Source organism: Protopterus annectens, chromosome 3.part1, assembly GCF_019279795.1.
Source record: "Protopterus annectens isolate FY-2018-M chromosome 3.part1, PAN1.0, whole genome shotgun sequence".
In the NCBI taxonomy this organism is placed as follows: Eukaryota; Metazoa; Chordata; order Ceratodontiformes; family Protopteridae; genus Protopterus; species Protopterus annectens.
In genome coordinates, this window is record NC_056732.1 from 620,914,044 (window position 1) to 620,937,481 (window position 23,438).

The window sequence follows — 23,438 nt, forward strand, 5'->3', positions numbered from 1 at the left end:
CTAATTTATGGATGAGTGTTTTGTGTATGACCCTGTCAAATGCCGAAAGTAAGTCTATATAATTAATCAATGGGGCGGCGAAAGCCGGCACACTCTGGCTAGGCTTATAAATGCCCTCGGACAGATAGCCTAGTACTTACCTATGAACCTATATAAATTATATCACAGCACAATTTTTCATTCATAGTTGTTATTATATTGTTATAGAACATCATATTACAGGTGGTAATAGATCTATTTTCAACATATGCATGCTGATATATGGTTTCTAGTCCCAACCTATCCAGTTCTGACAATAACTTATCCAATATTACCTTCTCCATTAATTTTCCACTACATGAAAGTAGACTTAAGGGTCTATATGATTCTGGGTTTGATCTATTCCCCTTTCCTTTAAAGACAGGTTTAATAAGTGCATGTCTCCAATCTTGAGGAATATCCAGATATTTATATGGCCTAGTGAATAATAGATCGAATGCTAGTGTACATTCTTGCTGAAGTGTTCTCAGGTCATTGTTGTTTATTCTGTCTCCTCCCTGTGCTTTGTTTGGATCCAGTTTGTGCAGCTCTTTTTCGATATAATCTAATTTGATTCCAGTATCTGGGGTTACCTGGATGTCACTAGGACAACTTATCACCCCTTGTGTGGAGCCAAACTGCTTTGCATAAGATTTTGTAAATATATCTATAATCTGTTGTGTCTGAGAATACATTTTAGAATCTGCACACAGTTTATCAGTTTGTGTGTCTTTACTCCTTCCACATCTTATGTATCTATAAAAAGGTTTCCTATTATGCACAATATCTTTATATAAATGGTTCATCAAATTTTTCTTGATCGTGTCACACTATGCTTAATCTGTTTGCCAAGCTTGCTTATTTCATTATTCAAAGTTGTAGTTCTACCTTTCATCCGTTTTTAATATTTTTTGTCTCTCACTTTAATCAGATATCTTATTCTTATGGAAATATATACCTCTGATACTGTATGCCTAGATCCTGATGTTAAACATTGTTTTGACTTTTTGCACTCAATTTCTCTTTCAAAACTTTCCAACATTCCATCTGCAGTTTTTTCACTGAATACCTCACTCTAGTTAGTTTTACATAGTAACTGATTTGCTTCCATATAATCTGTAATTAACCTTCTGTGCATTGGTTTAGATTTCAGTTCAGCAGAATTATCTAGCAACAAATTAACCTTAATAACCCTGTGATCACTGCACATCAATGATGGTAAAACCTGACTTGAAGTTACAGTAATTTCTTTGGGAACACAAGCAATATATAGTATGTTCCGACCCCTGGTAGGTTTTTTTACTATCTGAAGCAATTTTTGTTTCTGAATATACTCTGTGAATAATTTCCTTACTAACGTTGTTGAATCAATATTTTTCCAGTCTGTTTCTGGTAAATTTAAGTCCCCAGCTAATGTTATTCTTCCCTCCTGTGTTTCATGTAAGAAATATATAAATTCCTCTAGGTCATCTGCACTTGACTTTGGTGGTCTATGCACTCCAACAATTGTTATGTGTTCCAGGATTGTATTTATTGTCACCATTACACAGTTTATAGTATTGGTGTTATCAGTGAACATGTAATAATCACAGGTCGCATAGCTATCTTTAATCCCTATCATAACACCTCCATTTGATTTTTTGTTAGAATGTCTGTTACAGTAAAAACATTTATATCCTGACAGTATTGGTTTCCAGTCATTGCTCTTTAACCATGTTTCACAAACTATAACAACATCAATCTTGTGGGAATGTAGCAAATTTTCCAATAAAAACACTTTATTAATAATGCTCCTAGCATTAACAACTATCAGAGATGCATCAAATTTTGCTATCTGTAAACTGTTAAATTTTCGACCTGGCAAAAATCCTGTCTAGTGTTTGTCAAATATTAGATAATATCTGCTGCAAAAATTCTCTTCCCTGATCTTCACAAATGCACACCATCCTGTCTGCACAGATGTGTGCCGAAAACAAGGCTTGAATGTTCTACACATTTCCATTTCTTAAAACCGGACATTTTTTTCCATGTAGGTGTTTATCCAAAAAATCTTTTCATTCACAGTAAGCTGACTATCCTTTCTATAGGTGATTCGTGAAAAATACATCCTAACACCAGTACAAGCTATAGTATCTAAGAGGGTTGTCAGTTCCTTACTAACAGTCAGAGAATCCTTGCGGGTGACATCATTTGTACCGACATGAATAAAAACAGATCCATACTTCCTTACATTAAGGCATTCCAAGGCTTGTTTCACGTCTTCTATTTTTTGTTCCTGGAAAGCATAACATTACTCGATGTTCTTTATCATCTCTGCAAATATAAGTATCAGTTCCTCTAATAACTGAATCTCCAATTACAAGAATATCTTTGCTGGCCATTTCTGAAGAATCTTCAGCTTCTAATATAGTAATTTCTGCTCTATCAATTGTTATGAAGGATAGATCTTCATCACTATTAGTCTTATTAATCCCACTGTTTTCATTGTGTATTAAATTCTCATCCAGCTGGTGTTGTAAATCCACAGCATGTTGTCAAAATCTTTCTCTTCTTTTGTCTTACAGTAATGTTCTTCAATCCTTCCATGTTCAGTTTTGATTTCTTCTTTTTCACCTGCCCCTTGCCTCTTTTTTCTACCTTTTCCATTGGAAAGGTGATGCCTTTCTCTGTAGACTGAGGGTTTTCTGATAGACAGATTTCTTCATTCCCTGTTACATAACAAAGCAGAATCTTTTTTTACTACGTATTCTCTTTCCTTTACAGTCATTAGTCAGTTTCTTTTTCTTCCTTGTTATTTGTTGTGAACTTCTTCCTTTCTTTATTTTTTTGTTTCCTTCTTACAGACTGGATCCTCACATTGCTGAATACTTGCATCCAGAACTCCAGAGTTGTCAGCGGCATTGTCATGCTTCATAGGGGTTGAATGATCTTTGCAGAAAATACATACATCATTTCCTAAATCTGTTCTGTTTGTTCTATGCCTGCCATTATTTATTTCACCAGTCCAGTCATTAATATTTGATACAACAGTTCTCCAAGCTGTGCCACTTGCACAAGTGCAATCATCATCATCAAGTCTAGATTTGCTTCTAAGAATGGTAAGCAAATTGTCTAACTTTTGACACGAGGAACACAGATCACCAGTGTTATCAGCTGTTACCTTTAAATACGCATAGCATTTAGCACAATGTACAAGATACTTGTGCATTAGCAAATTGTTAATTGCATACTCATTTAAGGAATCCATATTCAGCTTTAATTGAATAAAATATTGCAAAAGAAAAGAATAATTAAAATCAGTAACCACAGAATTCAAGGAGAACTTAAATCAACTTCTATGACAAAAAATAAATTATACCAGCAATATACAACTAAATAATAAAATACAGTAAAGTTGTTCTAACCATATAAGTTCTACCAGCCAGACAAAAAGTTGTAATTTCTTTCCACTATAGCTCACAGTTGCACCTCAGTAAAGATAAATGAAACTTCTCTTACCAGTCAACACCACAAAAAAATCACAAACCAAGACAGGATTGTTTAGATATGCTCAGGATTTTCCCTTCACATTATGAATGCAGTTGTACTTTATTACCAGAACATTATTAATAATACAGTATACACTTGTTATTCCTTAACATTAGTAATGCAGTAGTAACTTTCTTTCCTTCACATTAGCAGGTTTCATGCTTTCATCTATATTGAACTGTACCTGGCATTACTCACTTATATCAGTCCAGGTTTATGAACACATTCATTGCAGTACACTCAAAACAGAATATACCTACTGGCAGTTATTATTGTACTCTTTCTTAATTATATTACCATATATTGTAGGATATATTTGTACTCACCACAAAGTTAACGTAACCTGGCCAGGCACTCTGCATGGGCATCCAGGTTGTGAGCTCTCTCCTCTGCAGCTGTGAGGAGAGAACCACACCATTATGTGTACCTGTCTATCAGATATTCATACTAGACTTTAGTAAATCAGTGCTTCCTATACTTACAAACGTGTGAGGCATTGTCATCCCAAGCATCTTGGATCCACTGGGCCAAGAGTTCTCCCTTCCTATGCTTCAGGTCATCATAGTGGTGATGCAGCTGCTCACCTGTGTGGGGGATACCAGTTGCACTGGTGAGATCGCATGCCAGCTGGTTCCTGGCCTCTGATTTGTGTTCTGATTCCTGATACTGGCCCTGCAGCAGCCAGATGTCATGGTCTTTCATGATGAGCCCAACCATTACCCTGGACTCCAACATGCCCCACTGCTGTACCTGGAAGTGTGCACCCTCTCCAACTCCTTCCATAGTTCCTGCATGATCAAACTCCAACAGGTGCTAGCTGTATTCATGCCAGTTCAGCTTAAATAAGGGTGTTTTTCCACCCTTTGCTGAAATTGGACAATTTTCAAACTGGCTAAGCTTAGCTGAGCAGTGCTTAAACTGGAATTGCTTAGCAGTGCCCAAACCAGCTAAACTGGATCCTGTTTAAGCATTGCTTAGCTTGACTTAGCAGTGCTTAGCAGAGTTTAGTTAAGGGCAAACCAGATATTATGAAACATATAAAAGCAATATATTGCAATTATCTGTTCATTAATGCTACTTTATTATTACGTGTATCTATTTTACTTTATGTTATCTTGGAGTGTGACTTTAATGTATTGGCCACTTGTGTGTGTGAGCTTTTCTCCTCAGGTCTCCACTGAAAATGGGCTTCTGGCCCAGCTGGACTAACCCAGTTAACAAATGTCACTATATACATAATTAAAAAAAAATGTTATAACAATTTGCTATCACATGTAAAAGCTAAATAGCCTGTCTTTGTATTTGAACTGTACACCTACTGCAACAAGGCTGAAAAATTATATGGCTCTAGTCACTCAGCTGGCTCGCCATTGAAAAAATATTTGGCTCTGCTTACTGCTTCTTACTGCTTGCTCTTGCTGTAGGATTTGAAGTCTTCTTAAGACACACAGTCTTGCTGGCTGGATTCTGCTAAAATTCAAAGTCTGGTTATATTTGCATTCACAGTCTGTCACATATAGAAACTTGCAGAATATACACTGATGAGAGAATATACTTTGCAGCACCTGTCTTTAAGAGCAGTAACCAATAACTTTTATAATAAACCAAACTGGACAAATGTTGCAGCTTAAAAGTACTGTTCCAACTTTACTTCTCATATAGTACAGATGATGTGAGAGATATAACATTTACCTCAGGATTTGTGTCCTTACCACACCTCTAACATAACTAGATTTAATACAGACTTTTTATACATATTTTAGTTAAACACACACCCTCTTGGTTTTGGAAAGATACTGGCTTGATGACGCAAATGCTAACACATCTGTTCTTGTGCAAATGCTGATAAGTAAACTGTCTTCAAGAAAACGCCCTGTGGATTAACTTTCTTAGAAAAACATATTTTTAAACTTTCTTAGAAAAACATGTCCTGTTGTCCATTGAAAGCAGATTACATTCTTGTCATGTCTGTAAGAAGTCAGCTTTCTTGATGTGTGTGTAATACACTCATAAGCAAGTTCCTTATTTTTTAAGCCACAGTCATTTAGTATGGTTGCTGATCACATATTACTAAACTCTGTTTCTGCATTTAAGCAAGCTTTTTCTTTCAGCATATTTACAACAGAATTAATTTCAACCTTAAATTCATAATATCTAACAATTCCCTCTGTTTTTAAACATACTCAAAACATTTTATACTGATATGTATTTTTTATCACATTATATAGAAAACACAAGAAACAAACTTTTAGCCTTCTTTTGATCAAAATGCAATTTTACATAGTTAATACAATGACATTAAGTATCACTACCAAAACTGAATGTATTTAACAACTTTTTCTTTTGGAGACCATTCTGTGAAAATATTTTATCAGTTATGAGCTGTGTCTGCTTTAGTTTAACTTGATTAATTTATTCTTTTGCAATTACAGAATTTAATTTATGACTTAGAACTGTTTCATTAACTTTTTGCAACTTGTTGAATTAACTATAAGAGACAAGAACCATGTGCTACTGCAAGCATTTATAACATTGTGGTCATGTCTTTGAACTGCCCATTAACATCTTGGTAAAGTACTGAAATGGGCTTAGATAATAAATATTTGAAAGCAATTATTTTACTGGGGTAAAACCAGTGATATTACAACTTGACAAATTACTTTTAAACTTATTACAATGTATTCTGTACAGTATGTATTTACACAGACTGTTTGCTATTCATGCATTTTAATCTAGTAGGTACCCTGGACCCATTTTTTTTAAAATATGGTTTTTCACACATATTCATTGCTAGACATTAATTTAATTTGTACTGAATTATTTTGTATTTGTACATACAAAAACTATCATTTGTACTGAAGTTTTCTACATTTGTACATACAAAGACTATCATTTGTACTGAAATTTTCTACATTTGTACATACAAAGACTATCATTTGTACTGAAATTTTCTACATTTGTACATACAAAGACTATAAAGTACATTTAGTCTAATCTTACAAATTTAATAACATTAATATTAAGCAAAATCTTGGAAAATGTTTATGTCTCTTTAGAAGTATTTAGTGGAATTGACACCAAATGCATATGTCCTGTTATTTTAAACTACATACTCAGCAATTAAAAATATTCATTCTTTTTTATACCAACATTGTTTTGTCAAAAACATATTAAAAATAGTAACCAATCTTGTTCAGTTTTTTACATATCTTTACTCTGTCTTGTATAGCTGTAATCAATTTTAAGCCATCTCTTGTTTTTTAAACTATCTCTTGTATAACTTTACAGTTTAACAGATTGTAAATACAATTTAATACTAAACAATACAATAATAACCATTATGATAGCTATTAACAACTTGTAAAATATCTTATCCTGTCAGGTTTAATACAGTTTCTAATACACTAATACCTGTTTTTCCCTCCCCCTGAAATAGTATTTTTAATAAGGAACTTCTGCTCTTAGCTTTATTTCAGACCCTTTTGCAACACATACTGCTCACACAGTGTGTAAAACTGATAAAGTACCCCTCCCCCTGTAGTACTGCAGTATTGTTTATTTGTTTTATAATGTATGTCAGCCCAGCACTTTGTTTATACATTTGCTTTATTAGTTTATTAAACTATAGACCTTTGTCTGATCTGATCATTTTTTGTTTTCTTTTCTGTTGCCTTTACTGTCTACTACTACTAGTAGTTATTTGTACCCTCCTGTCTACTTTATTTAAACTGTATGTATACTATAACCCATCTGTTGGCTATACTTGATGTAACTAAGGTTTTTTTTTTTTTTTTTTTTTATCAGGGACATATATGCACAATAGTGATGTTTTATTATAATTACCAAATAGTGTTGCATGTGAACATTTTAACAATTATGTTTTAAATAATAAGTTTTTAGAAAAACTCAAGCCACTTGTCTGGCAGTTTCTTATCTTATCTTTTCAACATTTCCTGTAACTATTCATCCAGTTTAGGAAGGTCTGAGCTCACATTTCAATTAACCCTTTTTCCTTTAATCATCAGTATTTTTTTATTTATTTAACTGTTCTGACATTCATTTTACAAAGACTGTTTGACTAACTCCATCTGTGATTTTATTTCTTTTTTTTTAAATTCAGAACTTTAACTGTTTGGTGTTACTATATAATTATAAAAAAATTGTAGAAAGCAAAATAGATATTAGCTTAACAAACACATTTATATATTTACATTATTTATATTTGCTGTTGTCTGCCTGTTATTCTTGTGTGTTGTATAAAAAGAAAATACATGCATGTTAGTCTTGTGACTTTAAATCATTACTCTTATTAACTATTTTTATTTAATTTTTATATACAAGAACTGTTTTGTTTACCTTTTGACTATGCTATGAGAATGTCAGTCAAATGCTCTACTTTACGTAGTACTGATAAATATATTGCTTTAATTGAATGGACGTTTTAAACATTTGAGAATGATTTGTATTTCACCATCCTACCATGTAAGCTTAACCATTTTCAAAACACAAACATATTATAAAATATATTTCTTTTGCACAGATCAGCTGTAGTTTCCTACTCTTTCCCAATGTATGAAGGAAGTCTGTCTCTGTCAGTTCAGCTAATCTATTTTCTTCATCTTGTAACTCTTGTTTAAGAGTCTCCTGTAATATTGCATGGTCTTTCTGACATTTTTTAGTAAGCTGGTCTGCTGAATTTGAAACTCCTATGCACTTTTGAAAAGATGCATGTAGAACTTGTCTAAACTTACTGAACTCATTGTGTCTGTCTTTTAGAAGTTTACTACATTCTTTTGTAACAAAATGTACTAGGGGTTCTATCAGTAACTGATTTGACTCACATGGGGTGACAGGACACAACTGTTCAACATCTGAATATAATAGAAACACTTTACCCTTAGTTAATTCTTTATCATGAACAGATCTGTCTTCACAGTCTATTGTTTTAGCAACACCATGTAATACTTTTTTATGACATAATACACAAAATGCAGTTTTTGTTGAGTCACACAATAAACATTTGTCATACCCCACATAGTTTTCTTTGAGATACCAGTTAAATATTGTAATACATTTGCATAATGCCTTACTATCAACCTGCCCTACTAAGGTTTTACATTTACTAATGTGCTGTGCATACCAACATTGCAATTTACTATCCATACTGTCTAATAATATACAAACTGTCTAAGAATATACAAACTATTTAACATCATCCACACTAAATATGTGACACAGAAAAAAGTCTTACCAGTTAGCAAGAAAACAGGTGATCAGGCTGTTGTTGCTGAGGGCTAGAAATTTTTCAGAGTCACTTGAGAAGCTGGTGAAGCACAACAGTCAGTGGACTGTTGGGCTAGTGGATATCCCCCTTTCCTTTAGTGAAATTATGGCACTGCGACTGGAACTTCTGTCTCACTCCGGATGTAGATGTCTAAAAAACTTTACTACTGCAAGCTGCATAAACTGGAATACTTCTGTTCAGAATTGACACATACGTACAAATGTTAGTTACTGCAATTTAACTGAAGTAACCCTCTGCAGGGCTTACCATCACTCCCCCTGTGTTTGAATGCAGATTATAGGTTCAAATGCAGACTAGCTTGCCACTGAAAAATTATATGATCTAGTCACTCAGCTGGCTCGCCATTGAAAAAATATTTGGCTCTGCTTACTGCTTCTTACTGCTTGCTCTTGCTGTGGGATTTGAAGTCTTCTTAAGACACTCAGTCTTGCTGGCTGGATTCTGCTAAAATTCAAAGTCTGGTTATATTTGCATTCACAGTCTGTCACATACAGAAACTTGCAGAATATACACTGATGAGAGAATATACTTTGCAGCATCTGTCTTTAAGAGCAGTAACCAATAACTTTTATAATAAACCAAACTGGACAAACATCGCAGCTTAAAAGTACTGTTCCAACTTTACTTCTCATATAGTACAGATGATGTGAGAGATATAACATTTACCTCAGGACTTGTGTCCTTACCATACCTCTAACATAACTAGATTTAATACAGACTTTTTATACATATTTTAGTTAAACACACACCATCTTGGTTTTGGAAAGATACTGGCTTGATGACGCAAAATCTAACATATCTGTTCTTGTGCAAATGCTGATAAGTAAACTGTCTTCAAGAAAATGCCTTGTGGATTAACTTTCTTAGAAAAACATATTTTTAAACTTTCTTAGAAAAAACATGTCCTGTTGTCCATTGAAAGCAGATTACATTCTTGTCATGTCTGTAAGAAGTCAGCTTTCTTGATGTGTGTGTAATACACTCATAAGCAAGTTCCTTATTTTTTAAGCCACAGTCATTTAGTATGGTTGCTGATCACATACTACTAAACTCTGTTTCTGCATTTAAGCAAGCTTTTTCTTTCAGCATATTTACAACAGAATTAATTTCAACCTTAAATTCATAATATCTAACAAAGGCCATGACTCTAACCATTCAGCTCCAGGGATATGCTCACTACAGCTATACATTTCTATTTAGCTCTTAGTTATGTTTAAGCACTGCTGAGCACCATGCCATGCTGTGCAAACACACGCAGCTATGTTTAAACATGACCTTTAAGTTAAAATTAAAAATATCTGGTTTCTCTTTTTAGATGTCTGGCATATGTCCATTGCTAAGTGCCATGCTGCACAAAAAAAAAACAGGAAATAACATTTTACTTGTATATTTCAGTGCTGTCTGACACTTTAACAGTGCAGGGAGTGTGTTACTCATCTCCGGACACTGTAACACATCCCCTACACTGATTCTGTAACAGTGTTACATGGCTCTCTCTCAGTAGTTTGCCTTCATTAATATGCAAAGCATGCTGCAGAGGGGGAGCCAAAGACATGGCCACAGTACACTCCATGTAGGCTTCCAACTATTCCTTCATGGAGTTTATTAAATCCGCACCATAGATTTTTCCAATAATACATTAAAATAATTCTTAACTTTTAATACCTACTCCTTGGATTAAACACTAAATTAAGTATTTTTTAAAATATCAGTTATAATCATTGAAAGCATGCTATTACTGTCATTATATGTGGAAATTACTTTAAGTACAGCTTTCATTCTTTGTCTATATTCTTTTAAATAATAACAATAAATAACTTCATATCCTTGAGTTTTTTGGTTATCAAACATAATTTTGAAGTAAATGGGTTTTTTGAATGAAGGCTGAATCTGTTTCTTTTCCATATTAGGAATTTTAAGTATGCAATTGATTTTTGTGAGGACTCATAAGCAGTGGCGGCTTGTGATATGTGCTGCATCCCCCCCCAGCTGTGAACCACAATGGTACAGTCCTACAGTCCTCCACATCCTCCATACAAAGTGAATCTGGGCTGCTGCCTTACCAGTCTGGATTCAGGAAGAAGGAAGCAGACTGCTGATTCTCCAGAAGTCTATGCGGTGCTAACCACTTAGACTGGAAGGGGATCAGACTGCAGGGTCAGCAGTCTTGGACTATTCCAGGAAAGAGATGCGAAACCGGAAGTGTGCATTCCAGTGCAAATGCAAGCTTGCAAAGCTGTTGAGTCTTGCTGTGGATTACTTTGCAGAAAGCAAACTTGTTGCAGGTTCATTCATGAACACAGGATGGGATGGAAAGCTGTGCATTTGGCAGATACGAGATGGAAAGCTGCTGCAGGGGGTGTGTGTTTGTTCACGAACACAGGATGGAATGGAAAGCTGTGCATTTGGCAGGTACAATAGACTGGAAGGGGTTCGGACTGCAGAGTCAGCAGTCTTGGACCATTCCAGGAAAGAGCCAAAGTGAGTTTTTACTGTTCTGGAACCTGAGTTACCTTTTAGCGGTTCTTAGGAAAGTTAACATATTTTGTGGCAAGTTATTTGGTAGTATGTAAAAGTGGGTATCTGATTTGCCTTACAAGTGAATGATAGTAGGGCTAATTGTATTCCAGTGGCATTTCAGATACACAGTGCGGTTGGCTGTGTTTCTTTTGATCTGCGCCCGGTGTTTCTTGATCAGCCCTTGTTGAGATGTGGGGGTGGATGGCGTACTTGCACTGCTGAGTGGCTGTCATGTTGTAGGCTTTATACTTATTATAAATGTTTGTCCTGTAGACAGGCCACTTATCTTGTGCTTTTGTATTTTTCTGTTGTAGTTTAGGAACTGGTAATGAGCGTGGCCTGCACATGGGTGCTTGTTAGCTGTAGCTACTATTGCTTACAATTGTTTAGTATTCTTGAAAGTTCTGTTGAGTTCTGAGGAGCTGAAGGGATGGTTCTGCACTAGTTTCTATATTTTTTTGTTGTTCTTGGTCTGAAGTAGTGGCAGTCTGTATACTGTACTATCTTATACAGACAAATTAGTATGACATGAGGTTTGCTTAACTTTCTATATATCTTTGTAGTAGATGTTTTGTTATCACTAGTGTTAAGAGTTGAAAGTGGTGTCCTTAATGCACATAGTTTGGAATTCTCTCTCATTTTTGTGCATTGAGTCCCTGTAGAGTTCTCACAGTTATCAGTTGAGACTTGGGATTGCTGTGGGGATTGGGGGTAATTCTAACTTTATTTCCTGACTTTGGGACAAACAATATTCCATTTTTATTTTTCTGGAATGGTCAAGCATAGTGCTGCATTGACGTATTGTTTTGGAGCTGAACCTGAGCTGTCACTATAGTAGGTTGCTGGAGGAGGATCTAGGGGCGTGTTTATGTATTAAAGCGGAAATGCTGATTAGTATTGTGTTGCGAGGGAGTCACATTGATTTCGTAGACTTTACAAGGCTATGTAAGTCCATGGACTGTAGTCACCTTATCAATGCCCACCTTCCTAGGGCACCTCCTGCTTCTAGGGGGAGCAAAACAAGTCGGACCCCGAACTGGCATTTGCCTATCCAATCATCTTGATTTTCTGTAAGGAAGTGAGATGTCTTTTTGCATGAAATTGGAGATTATTCTAGAGAGTCTGCTGTTCCATTTAGACGTAGAACTGTTATTTATGTTACCATATTTTGCTTTAGATCTAAGAGGAACAGTGCTTTTTTTCCTTAAGATTAACAACTTAAATGTCCAGTGGCATTTAAGGCTACACATGCAGACAAGTAATTAAACCTTAGTTTAGACTCTTCTAAGTTTTCTTTGTCCTTTTGTTACGTAAAGGTGTTATATTTTGAAAATGAAGCGAAAGCTACTGCTGTGACTTTTTGAGTGCTCAGAGGTATAGAAAATGTTGAGTAGTAAAGGTTTTTATTTCTAATGTTGAATCATGTAGAGTCTTTTCTTGCTGGAGAGGAGAGGGCATGATCTGGTATCAAACAATCTCGGTTCCCCTTCTTTCAGGCAAAAGAATAGTGGTGCCGATTATTAGCTGTGATGGATGCTTGCTGATGAGGCTGTCTTAAGGAAGACAAATTAAAAGCATTATGTCTACTACATTAACAATCCACCATAGTAATAGTTTTAAGAATAATCCGCAGTGTGGTGGAAGTCTGGGACAGGAAGTGGTATATTTTTCAAGTTTGTGATCTTTGTGTGAATTTATCATAGTGGTAGGAATACATTACGTTTTTTCAGCTTGTTGTTGCATAGTCTTTTCTCTCATAAGCATACACCATACCCTCCAGGACATAAACCCCAGTTGGGGTCACAACATTATGGAAGCAGTTAAATCTGCAGCTTGATGATGGGCTGTTGGAGCTTTGCTTTATTTATTTTTTGGCCCAATGAAAGATGGGGGAAGTAGTGTTCTTGTGTTGTATCCTAGTTGCTGCATTTAGTTCAGAGCTTGGAGTGGGAGTCATAATCTGGAAAATAGGGTGCAGAGCTGGGTACCCTGCAAGGGGTGCAGGCAGACATATTTTGTGTGCCTAAGTGAATACACTGTTTTGGAGCAGTTATAGTGACCAGAAGATATCTGTAACTAAACTGTCTGCTACAAAGTTCTGCATGCAGCTTGTTTGTATAAGTAAGCTTACTCATTTGAAAAAGTCTAATTTTACATTGCTGTAGAGTGCAACATTTGAAAAAGATCTCTAGGTTCACAGGTAGGTACTAGGCTAACAGGTAGGTACTAGGCTAGCAACCCTTGTAGGCCATTTAAGCCTTGCCAATTCCCCCTCAAAGGTGAGAATCAAACTCTGTACTTTGTGTCTTGTCTGGTGCCCAAATTTTGGCTTAACATTTTCTTGTGCTCCTCCTAAAATGGACATTTTTAAAGAAAATATTGTGGATTACAGTACAATATCTACAGGCACTGGTTTCAGGAAATAAGCTGTAACTTTCTATCAACTTTGTGTTCCTGATTTGAAGACTTCATCCCTGATTTAGGAATTAAGAGGCTGAAAGTTCTGCTGATTATGTACTGGACAGTACACTGTTGCAGGTAGCAGTAAGGCACAAGTAAGCTTAGGGTCCCCAATACAGTAACCATTTAAGTAGTAAGACATTGTGTTATGTGCATTTATTTTCATGCAGGTAATAAGATGTTATATATGTTTCACATTTTGTAATGTAAAAGTATGCAAATGGAGTTCTGTCAGGTAAGAGATTGTGGTGCTTCAGGTAGAATATTAGGATTTAATGTACAGAAATTAGTACTGAATAGGAGAACAGTGGAAACAATGGAATAATTTGTAGTATTATCTTTTAAGTATTTATACAGTCTAAATGCATGATGATTGTTTAGAAATATTTTATGATGATTATGATGTTGGCAATTGGATGGGAGATAGGAAATTCACCATGGGGATCACGTCAGTCGCCCTGCTAGACAGGGGTCCAGGGAAGTAAATATTTTGAGAAGAAATATCTGGGGAATTGTTTGGCTAGGCTTGTGTAGGCCCTAGGGGTGATAGCCTAGTACCAACCTATGAACCGGAAGTGCAAGCTTAGAAAGCTGTTGAGTCTTGCTGTGGATTACTTTGCAGAAAGCAAACTTGTTGCAAGTTCATTTCCAAACACAGGATGGGATGGAAAGCTGTGCATTTGGTAGGTACAAGATGGAAAGCTGCTGCAGTGTGTGTGTGTGTGTGTGTGTGTGTGTGTGTGTGTGTGTGTGTGTGTGTGTGTGTGCGAGTGTGTGTGTGTGTGTCTAGAGAGAACTCAGGGTACCTGCTGGTGGTGTTTGAACCCTGTACCTTAGCTACATGTAACAAGAGCCTGAATTCCCTACCCACCACCATTTGTGAAACATTTGGAGATTTTTACCTCATATTTTGTTCTGTTCTTTTCCTTGTAAAATCTGTGGTTTCTGAGTGTTTAACCCCTTAAATAGTTAATGGTTCAGTGGTAGCATTGTTGCCTCACAGCTAGAGGTTCTCTGGTTTGATTCTTGGCTGGGGTGCCTTCTGTGTGGAGTTTGCATGTCCTCTGTGGGTTTGCTCTGGTATGCTCCTATGTTACAAAGAGATGTGTCTGCAGTATTTCTCCCTGGGCCTCCTTGGGCTTTTGTCCCTCCCCAATACATTTTGGCATTTTCCAGATTTCTTGTGTTGTAAAATTGAGAGACACAGCTGAGTGTCGAGTAGATTTTACAATGAGCTGAGAGCTGCAGGGGAAGAGAAGTTTAGTGATGCTTATGCTGCAACTGCTTGAATTGTTAATAGTACAACAGGTAGTGTATTTGCTTTTGATTCAGAAGGCTGTGGGTTCTACTCCCACAGTATGTAGATGCATTGCTGATATTGTACTGTGTTGTAAATGGGGTGGATGCTGCTGTCTTGAGAATGTCCTCTTTGATGAAGATACCTAGTAACTATGAACCTTTCCGTTATTTGCCATCCATTTCCTACTGCAATATTACTAGCTTATCATTTTTTAATGTAATATAGGCAATTTATTCCTCAAGGGCAACAGGCCTTTTATTTGTAGATGAAACAATGAAATATAAAGTTGTTTGCTAGCAGCAACCTCTTCATTAGTTACAGGTCTTTTTAATGTGGAATTGTTTAGATGACTTTTAGTTCTGTAGAGATTGTGCATATTTACTGATACTGGTGGATGGTAGAAGTATGAGTAGACTTTTATGATGGAAATGTTCTCAAATGGGCAGTTTTGTCACTATTAGTGCATGCATTTTGTTTCATTGTTTATTGGAAAAATGTTCAAAACAATAAATTTAAAGCACCCGCTAACAACTGTACTGTATTATACAAGGAATATAATTTAATGCAATCAGGAAGTTGCATCACAGAACACAGGTATGTTTTGTGTGCAAGGGGCCTATCATTTGAAAATAGCCTAAAGTTTATCTTTATCTGCCATTAGCCAAATGTATTTTCTTTGGATGTGGGTTTCAATGCTGTTTCAATTAATCTGAGTTTCGAGGGCAGAGAAGTTTTAATGCTAAGTCTGTTTTCATTGTGAGACTGCATTGCTTTGTTTAGCAAATGTCTTGGTATTTGTGCTATAAAATGCAAAATAAAACTTTCAAATGAAGTCCAAATCATTGTAGAAGTAAAGCAGTATGCACATTAGTGTTTATGGTAAATGGGGTGAAATAACCAAGCAATGGTTCACTGGAATGGCTGCAGGGAGGAGGCTCCATTCAACCATGATTTTGTGAGGGGGAAGGGCAGCAAACTCAAAGACAGCCCCAGCTGGACTATACCTCTCAACTGTCCAGATTTTCACAGAATGAATAGATTTTTGCTTCTTATTTTTGTTTTTTTCCTCATAAAATTTGTGTTTTTCTGGAAAATCCTTTAGGAATTAAGTCACTAAATAATGACAGACACTGAGTTTCAGACTTCATAACCTTCAGAAAAATGCATGCTAAAGCAAAACCTGTTATTCTATCAACTGTCTCAGTTCATACAAGAGCAAATTTTAGTACTGTTTATATGTTCCCCCAATATATTTGGCCTTGGCCAGATTTCCTGCATTAACAAGTTGAGAGGTACGTGCAAATAAATTGCTTTATAGAATTAGGCATATCCAAACCTTTCAACTGTTCCATATTTTGGCTCAAAATGTTGCTCTTCCCCTAATAATCCCTCCGCAAAATGGCACTTTTGTAAGAAAATGTGGAGGGTTCACGATTAATAAATAACTGTAATAATTATAGATTATTTTTATTTCAGAAATGCATGTAGATTCTTTTATTTTGTCAGCTGCTCAAGTTAGCAGTACTAATATTAAAAAAGTATCCCTTCTTTGACATGTTCCCAGCTGTATTGTGCAGCTATTTTATATTTTTGCATCACATTTTTGGTCCATTTTTCATAAAATTGTGTTTTTTTGGAAAATTTGTTGCAAATCATTAAAGACTGAAGTTAGAAAATAATGACAGATATTTGAGTTTCAGATTTCATACCCTTCAGAAAATTCATACTAATGCAAAACCTTTTCTATTATCTTTCTAAGTTTATAAGAGCAATATTTAAAAATTGTCCTTATTTTTTGGGCCTTTGTCCCACTTTTGTGTATGGCTTTGTCCAGATTTTTTCTTCTGAAGTTGATAGGTATGACAAATGTGTCCGGGCCAAATACCCCACTCCTCCATGTAGTGACTCTGGATGTGTCCAAGCAAGACAAGGAGCAGTTATGGAGTGTACATGTGCAGAGTATCCCCCCATCCAAGGTAGACACAAGTACTACAGTGGGTTTTCATCTGTCCTTGATGTTGCAGAATGTTCTGGCTTCTGTCATATTTTTATACTGTTGATTTATGATTATTATTATTCAGAAAGTGCCTGTTTCTCTGTGTTTAAGTAGAAATGCTTTAATGACCATTGGTTAAGCTTGTCTGAGATTGTAAGATGCAAGTAAGCTTTAATAAGCATACTGTTAAAGAACTGGCAACACTGAAAGCTTTTCTGTTAATGCCATGCAGAGAATACTTATATAACTAGATAACGTACAAGCCTTGGGTATTGAAATGCATATGACAGTATTTGTAATAAAGAACAGGATTACATTATTTTAAGAAGCTCATTACATTTGTTGGAGACTTGCAGTCATCTTTGCAAGCTTTACCTGTAAACTAAACAGAAAGCCAATCTATCATGTGTGGTTTATAACCTGTGCAGTAATCCTTTAAGCAATGTATCTTGAACTTGTTTCTTGTTTGCTTTTTATTTTTTACTTTGATCATGTTTTCCCCATGAAACAAGTAGATAGTTGTTGTCATGCAGCAGGTCTTTTTTGGATAAGAAACATTTTTACAAGTGGGGGTATCACAGAGACTGCTACTTTCAGCATGTTAACTGGTACTTTAATAAAGCTGAATATAAATTATAATTAGAACTGCAGTGCAAGGAGAAGTGGTTTGAGTTGAGTTCTTCTTGTTTTTCTTATACTTGATTTTGACTGGCATTCCAGTAATGTATTTAAAAAGTAATTTATTTTTTCATGCCTCACAACCTTTTTGTTTCCATTTTGATATTAAGTAAGCTGCCATGCAGCCAATGCATTGAAATGTTTTTTTTCTTCTACACTTCATTTTGTCTTGATTGGACTCTCATGACAGTTTAGCACCCAGGGCAGCATATTTAATTAAAGTTACCGTTTTTGTGGATTTGAGCATAGCTCCTCCCCTTTCTAGTTGGCCCATTAACCCCACCAATTCGACTGTTTCCTACAGCCCCTTTTGATTTGAAGTCACCAGCTGCTACTGCTCATAAGCTCATTGACAGTTAAATATTATATGAACAATGGCATGTAGAAAGATAAAACAGATTGTGCTAATAGCTAGCTGCTAAAAAGTGTAAGAAGTGAAAGGTTAAACAAATCAATGACTCCAGGTTTGATATCTAAAAAGAAATTAACATAGCAGGCAAACAACTAAATGCAATAAAAATAAGCTTACAAAAATAATAGCGAATTCAAAGTTTTACCCTTCAATGTAGTCCAAAAGTCTCTTTGACTATCATTCATATAGTAATGCAAGATAAGAACAAATTGTTTGCATACTTTACATGATCATCATGATTCATAGGCTCCTGCTGAGAACCCACACTGTGCGGTTTATGCAGTGACATTCAAAACACCACATGCTAATGTAATATTCAGTGGGTATAGCTCTGTTAAAAGACCATTGCAACTTGCTGTCCAGTTATTCAATTTGTGAAGTGTCTGATTCATAGATGTCCAGACTATGCAAATGCTTGGCAGGGCAGGGATTCAAAGGTGTAAGGGTAAGTAGTTGTCCTGCAGCTCTACCTATAGCTTTCAATGGTGGAAATCTGTGTAGATGCATTTATGTGATTTTTTTTTTAATTTGTGCTGTTATTCATATGCATGCATGTCATGAAATTATGTCATTTTCATGACATTATCAGTTTTACTTGTGCCTTAGGCTCGAATTGCAGGATCCTGAAAGGAGTAACTAATTTGAACCGAAACAAATGGAGAAGTAAAGATTTCACAAACATGATTTTAAGGTATGTAAGATAAGTAGGGATAAGGAGCTAGTTAATATTCGACTATTAAAAAGGTGAAAAGGAGAGGTCAACTAAAAGGGTACTATTAGTCTTTTGCTGCAAAATAAGAGGAAGACTCTGCAAGTCATGCAATGCTCAGAATGCAAGTTGGTGGGCAGAAATAAACAGGTGTGTAGACTTTTATAGGAGGAACATGTTCCCAGCATGTCCTGAAATGGGGAGCAAGTGTATAAATAAATGACATAGATTGTATATGGGGAGGATATGTAGTTATTGGGCCAGGACAGTGGTTTTAAGTACATTGCCAACTTGTGCTTGGCTTTTCTTCAAGGGAATATACTGAATATTTCTGTTACAGCTGAATGCCATATGATTTTACAGTATTTTTTAATCTAACAAGAAGTTTAAGCTGTATTGTAGCAAATTGTTTTAAGTTCATAGGTTCATAGGAGGTTACTAGGCTAATTGCCTTAGGTCCTTTACAAGTCTAGCTGTGTAAAAACCTGTGTACCCTAATTGGCCATAGTTAGTTGGTCATTGTTAGCAGAGCGATTCTATGATCAGCACCAACTACCCCTGTCCCTGAGGGACATAGGTGACACTGCCAGGGTGAATTTATGGTCAACTATCCAATTATCAATGTTCCTCTCAATATTACATCAGCTAAAATGAAATGCAAAGATAGACTATTTCCTCACATTGACCAGACCTCACCTTGGCCTTGTGGAACAGAAGTCATGGCTATTAGCAAGGCAATTAATTTCAATTAATGGTACAGGCATCTGGATGGCCAACTAGAAGATGATGAGCTTGAATGGCCAGTACCAACTCACTCATTGTAGGGGGAGGGAGGAAGCCAGGTCCTCTGCACTGGTGACACTTGCTGGTGGACCAGCAGATGATCACCTGAGGAAGAGGTTATACTGGTTGACACAACTCACAGTACTTAAACTGCTGAGTCCAAGAAGGATGAGTACAGAGAACTATACATCTCCTCCTCTGCCAATACAGCCACTGTGAGTCAAACAGACTATTCCTGGAAAGTGGTTAGGTTTCAAGAGGAGTTACACTAGGAGCAGGTATTCCCTTGCACTCATCTGTCATCACCTGAGGGAACAAATAGACTAATATGACTTTCTAGCATGGAATTAATGGGCTAGAGAGCTCTTGCCCATACACAGGAAAACCTAGTGCTTGTTTCCTGGGGGGAGAGGGAACAATGGCTTGATTGTATGCAGGAAGGGAAACTTTTGGTCATGGTCTAATGAAATATTCATAACTCTTACCTCACAGTATGTTTTTATTATAGTATTGCTTGGCTTTAGCTTTAGCTTTTACATAATCATTAACTTTTTATGCAAGGACTGTGTGTATGTATATATCTACATTTATATCTATTACTATATCTATATCTGTATCTGTATATATATATATATATATATGCATATGAATCTATGAGTCCCCTTGAGATTGTTGAACGGATGGAATGTCAAACCACGAATCACAGAGAAGAGGTTTCATGCATATGGTCTTGGTCATATGCAGTTCGACGTTCTGGCTGTCAGACAATCTGAAGTATACCTATATATATATATATATATATATATATATATATATATATATATATATATATATACATATATATATACACACACACACACACACACACACACACACACACACACACACACACACACACACACACACACACACACACATGTGGCTGTATTACATTACATTTAATAGACTTTTCATCTAATTGAAAACATCTACAAATGTCATCTAAAACACAATCTGTTGAGTCACATTACATCTAAAACTTCATATACAAGTACTCTTCTAAAACTTCCCTGCACCCCTCCCCCCCATGTGGCTGGGGGCTTCATCTCATCCCACCCTAATTAAATGCACTAACTCCACAGTCGCATAACTACAGAGAAAAGAGAAACAACACATACAATGAATCCCTGCTGATGCACAAACTTATGAGTAGGCATTAGCAAGGTGCAAACCGTTCACTAGACTAATTTACTTTGTAATTCCTCCCACCGTAACACCCTAAACAACATCAGCATTAATTGTCTATAGCCTACTACACAATTCTATCACATGTGATGAGACCACATGTGTTTTAGACTAAATGAGCTTTACAACACCTTTTTTTTTGACATTTTCAGTTTAGACTAAATGAATCTTGGATGAAATGTCAAATATTCATATGTTTATATATGATATATGTTAAGTGAAAGGTATGGCTTGGGATACTACCTTTACTCAGAGATATGGCAATCACAGAGTTAGTATACATAAGTAACAGGGGTGTGTGGGTGCAGGGAGGTATGCCCTATGCAAAAAAAAAAACATTTTTCTCTCTAAGTTTTACTGTTTTTTTAACCAAATTCCAGTATACCTTAAATAGTTTATATTGTGCTGTTCTGTTTCACAAAGATTTAATCAAACGTCTAAATAAATAAAATATTTTCTAATAAAAATCAGTGAAATAACAACAGTGTGTGTCCGTGCAGCTGAGTAGCACTCAGAAATTTAGAAACAGACTCATGTAGTGCGGAACAGTCCCAAACCAGAAATGAAGTATTCACTTAAAACCAGAAGTTATTCCTTCTTATAATACAACAAATCTGGACCACCAGGGTACCAGGAAGTAGGTAAAAATGCATTTAAAAAAACATAAATTAAAAGCTCATACTGCACTCAATCAAAATAAAAATCTTATGTAGAATGATTAAGGGCTTTCTTCCCTAACCATTGGGACTCCTTCAGAACCGTTGAGTGAAAGAAGTTAATCCTTTATAAAGAAAATCAAGATGATCATGTGACTTCATTGAAGTTAATTACTTGATTGACTTACAATACATTCCATTCCAAAACAGATACGAACAGTCCAATCTAAAATGTATTAGATTAATAGAAATTAATAGAAATCAAGTGTTTACGTTACACTTTTTGCAAACCTGCATTAAGAGATGCCAAAGAGTAGTGCTAACACATTCAAAATGTATGACTAGAGCCCTTTTTTTCATGAAGATCTGGGTAGAACACAATTGTCAGGCTGGAAACAGTGAGATTAATTTAGCAAATCATACAGTTATTATATATATATATATATATATATATATATATATATATATATATATATATATATATATATATATATCATCCCAGTATCACTTTCTACTCACTGTTTTATGAATGCCTTGATGGGCAAGTAATTGATTGCATGCTAGACAGAGTCGCAATTGACTCATCATAATCAGGAATATGTAACACCGACCAAGAAAAGGTCACCAAAAAGGTCATATCAGTGCATTGCCCAAAGTGTCAGCTGGAAGGCAGAAGAGCTGATCTGATGGTGACAACCCAGTCAGTAAAGTGCCATATGCAGCAAACTCATGCTGAGACACAGTTAATACTCTCCTGATCGATGATCAAGCTGTGCTGTACAGCCTCTCCTCCACATGAAACAGTACTGCTGTCTAATAAATCACTGAAAAGATCTCTGTCAACATATAGTCTGTCTTTTTACAGGATATGTCTGGCCCTTTTTTAATTTCTTCAAATCCCTTGGGTTTCTAATACTATGATGGGAATGGACCCAATTTCTAAGTCAAAGTACGATTAAAGTTGATGAAATTAGCATTGTTTTACTCTTTGATGTCAGCCAAAAGTGCTCTTCGCAGCACCCTCATTGTTCCCAGTAATGACTCCTTCTGCAGTTCGTACAGAGTTACATGTATTGGTAGCATATCTAAATAAGATTTTAGTCTCTTTTTTATAAGACCAGTTGCTCCAACTACTATTGGAACTATTTGGCTATCTTTCTTCCACATTGCTCTCATTTCTGCTTGCAGATCCTGATATTTTATAATTTTTTGTCTCTGTGCACAGGACACTGTAGTCACTAGGTGTGGTGATTGCAATGATCAGTGTTACTTTTTTCTTCTTTTCCTGGACCACTATATCTGGTTTTCTAGCATCTATCTTTTGAATTGTTGGTAATGGATGATCCCATGAGATGTAGACTTCATAATTTTCTATGATGCCTTGTGGCTCATGTTTCCAGCGCTTTTCAGCCACTAAAAAAAACATGTTTGCACAGTCTCCAGTCCAACAGTCTCACCACATTATTGTGCATTTCTGTATACAGTCCTTTTAACATTAGTATGTCACAACCAGCAAAGGTGTGTGACTGTTTCCAGTTCAGTTTTACAGAAACCTACATTTATCTGTTTCTCCCACAAGTTCAATGGACTCTGTAAACTAGCGTATATGTAGCCTGCTATCTTGAGCCGCAAATATTAACCTTCCTTCTCTTGGTGTGAATTCACCCCTCCTTAACCAGTCCTCTGTTCGCTCCTGATCAACATGATGTTCTTCTAGAAGTTCTCTATACTTGCAACTATATTTATGCATTTTCAACATTTCTCGCCTTTTCATCTGGTCCTTCACCTTAATATTCTTTCTTTTGTTTTTTGGTACATTCAGTTGCTGCCTGATTTTTATCTACTTCTG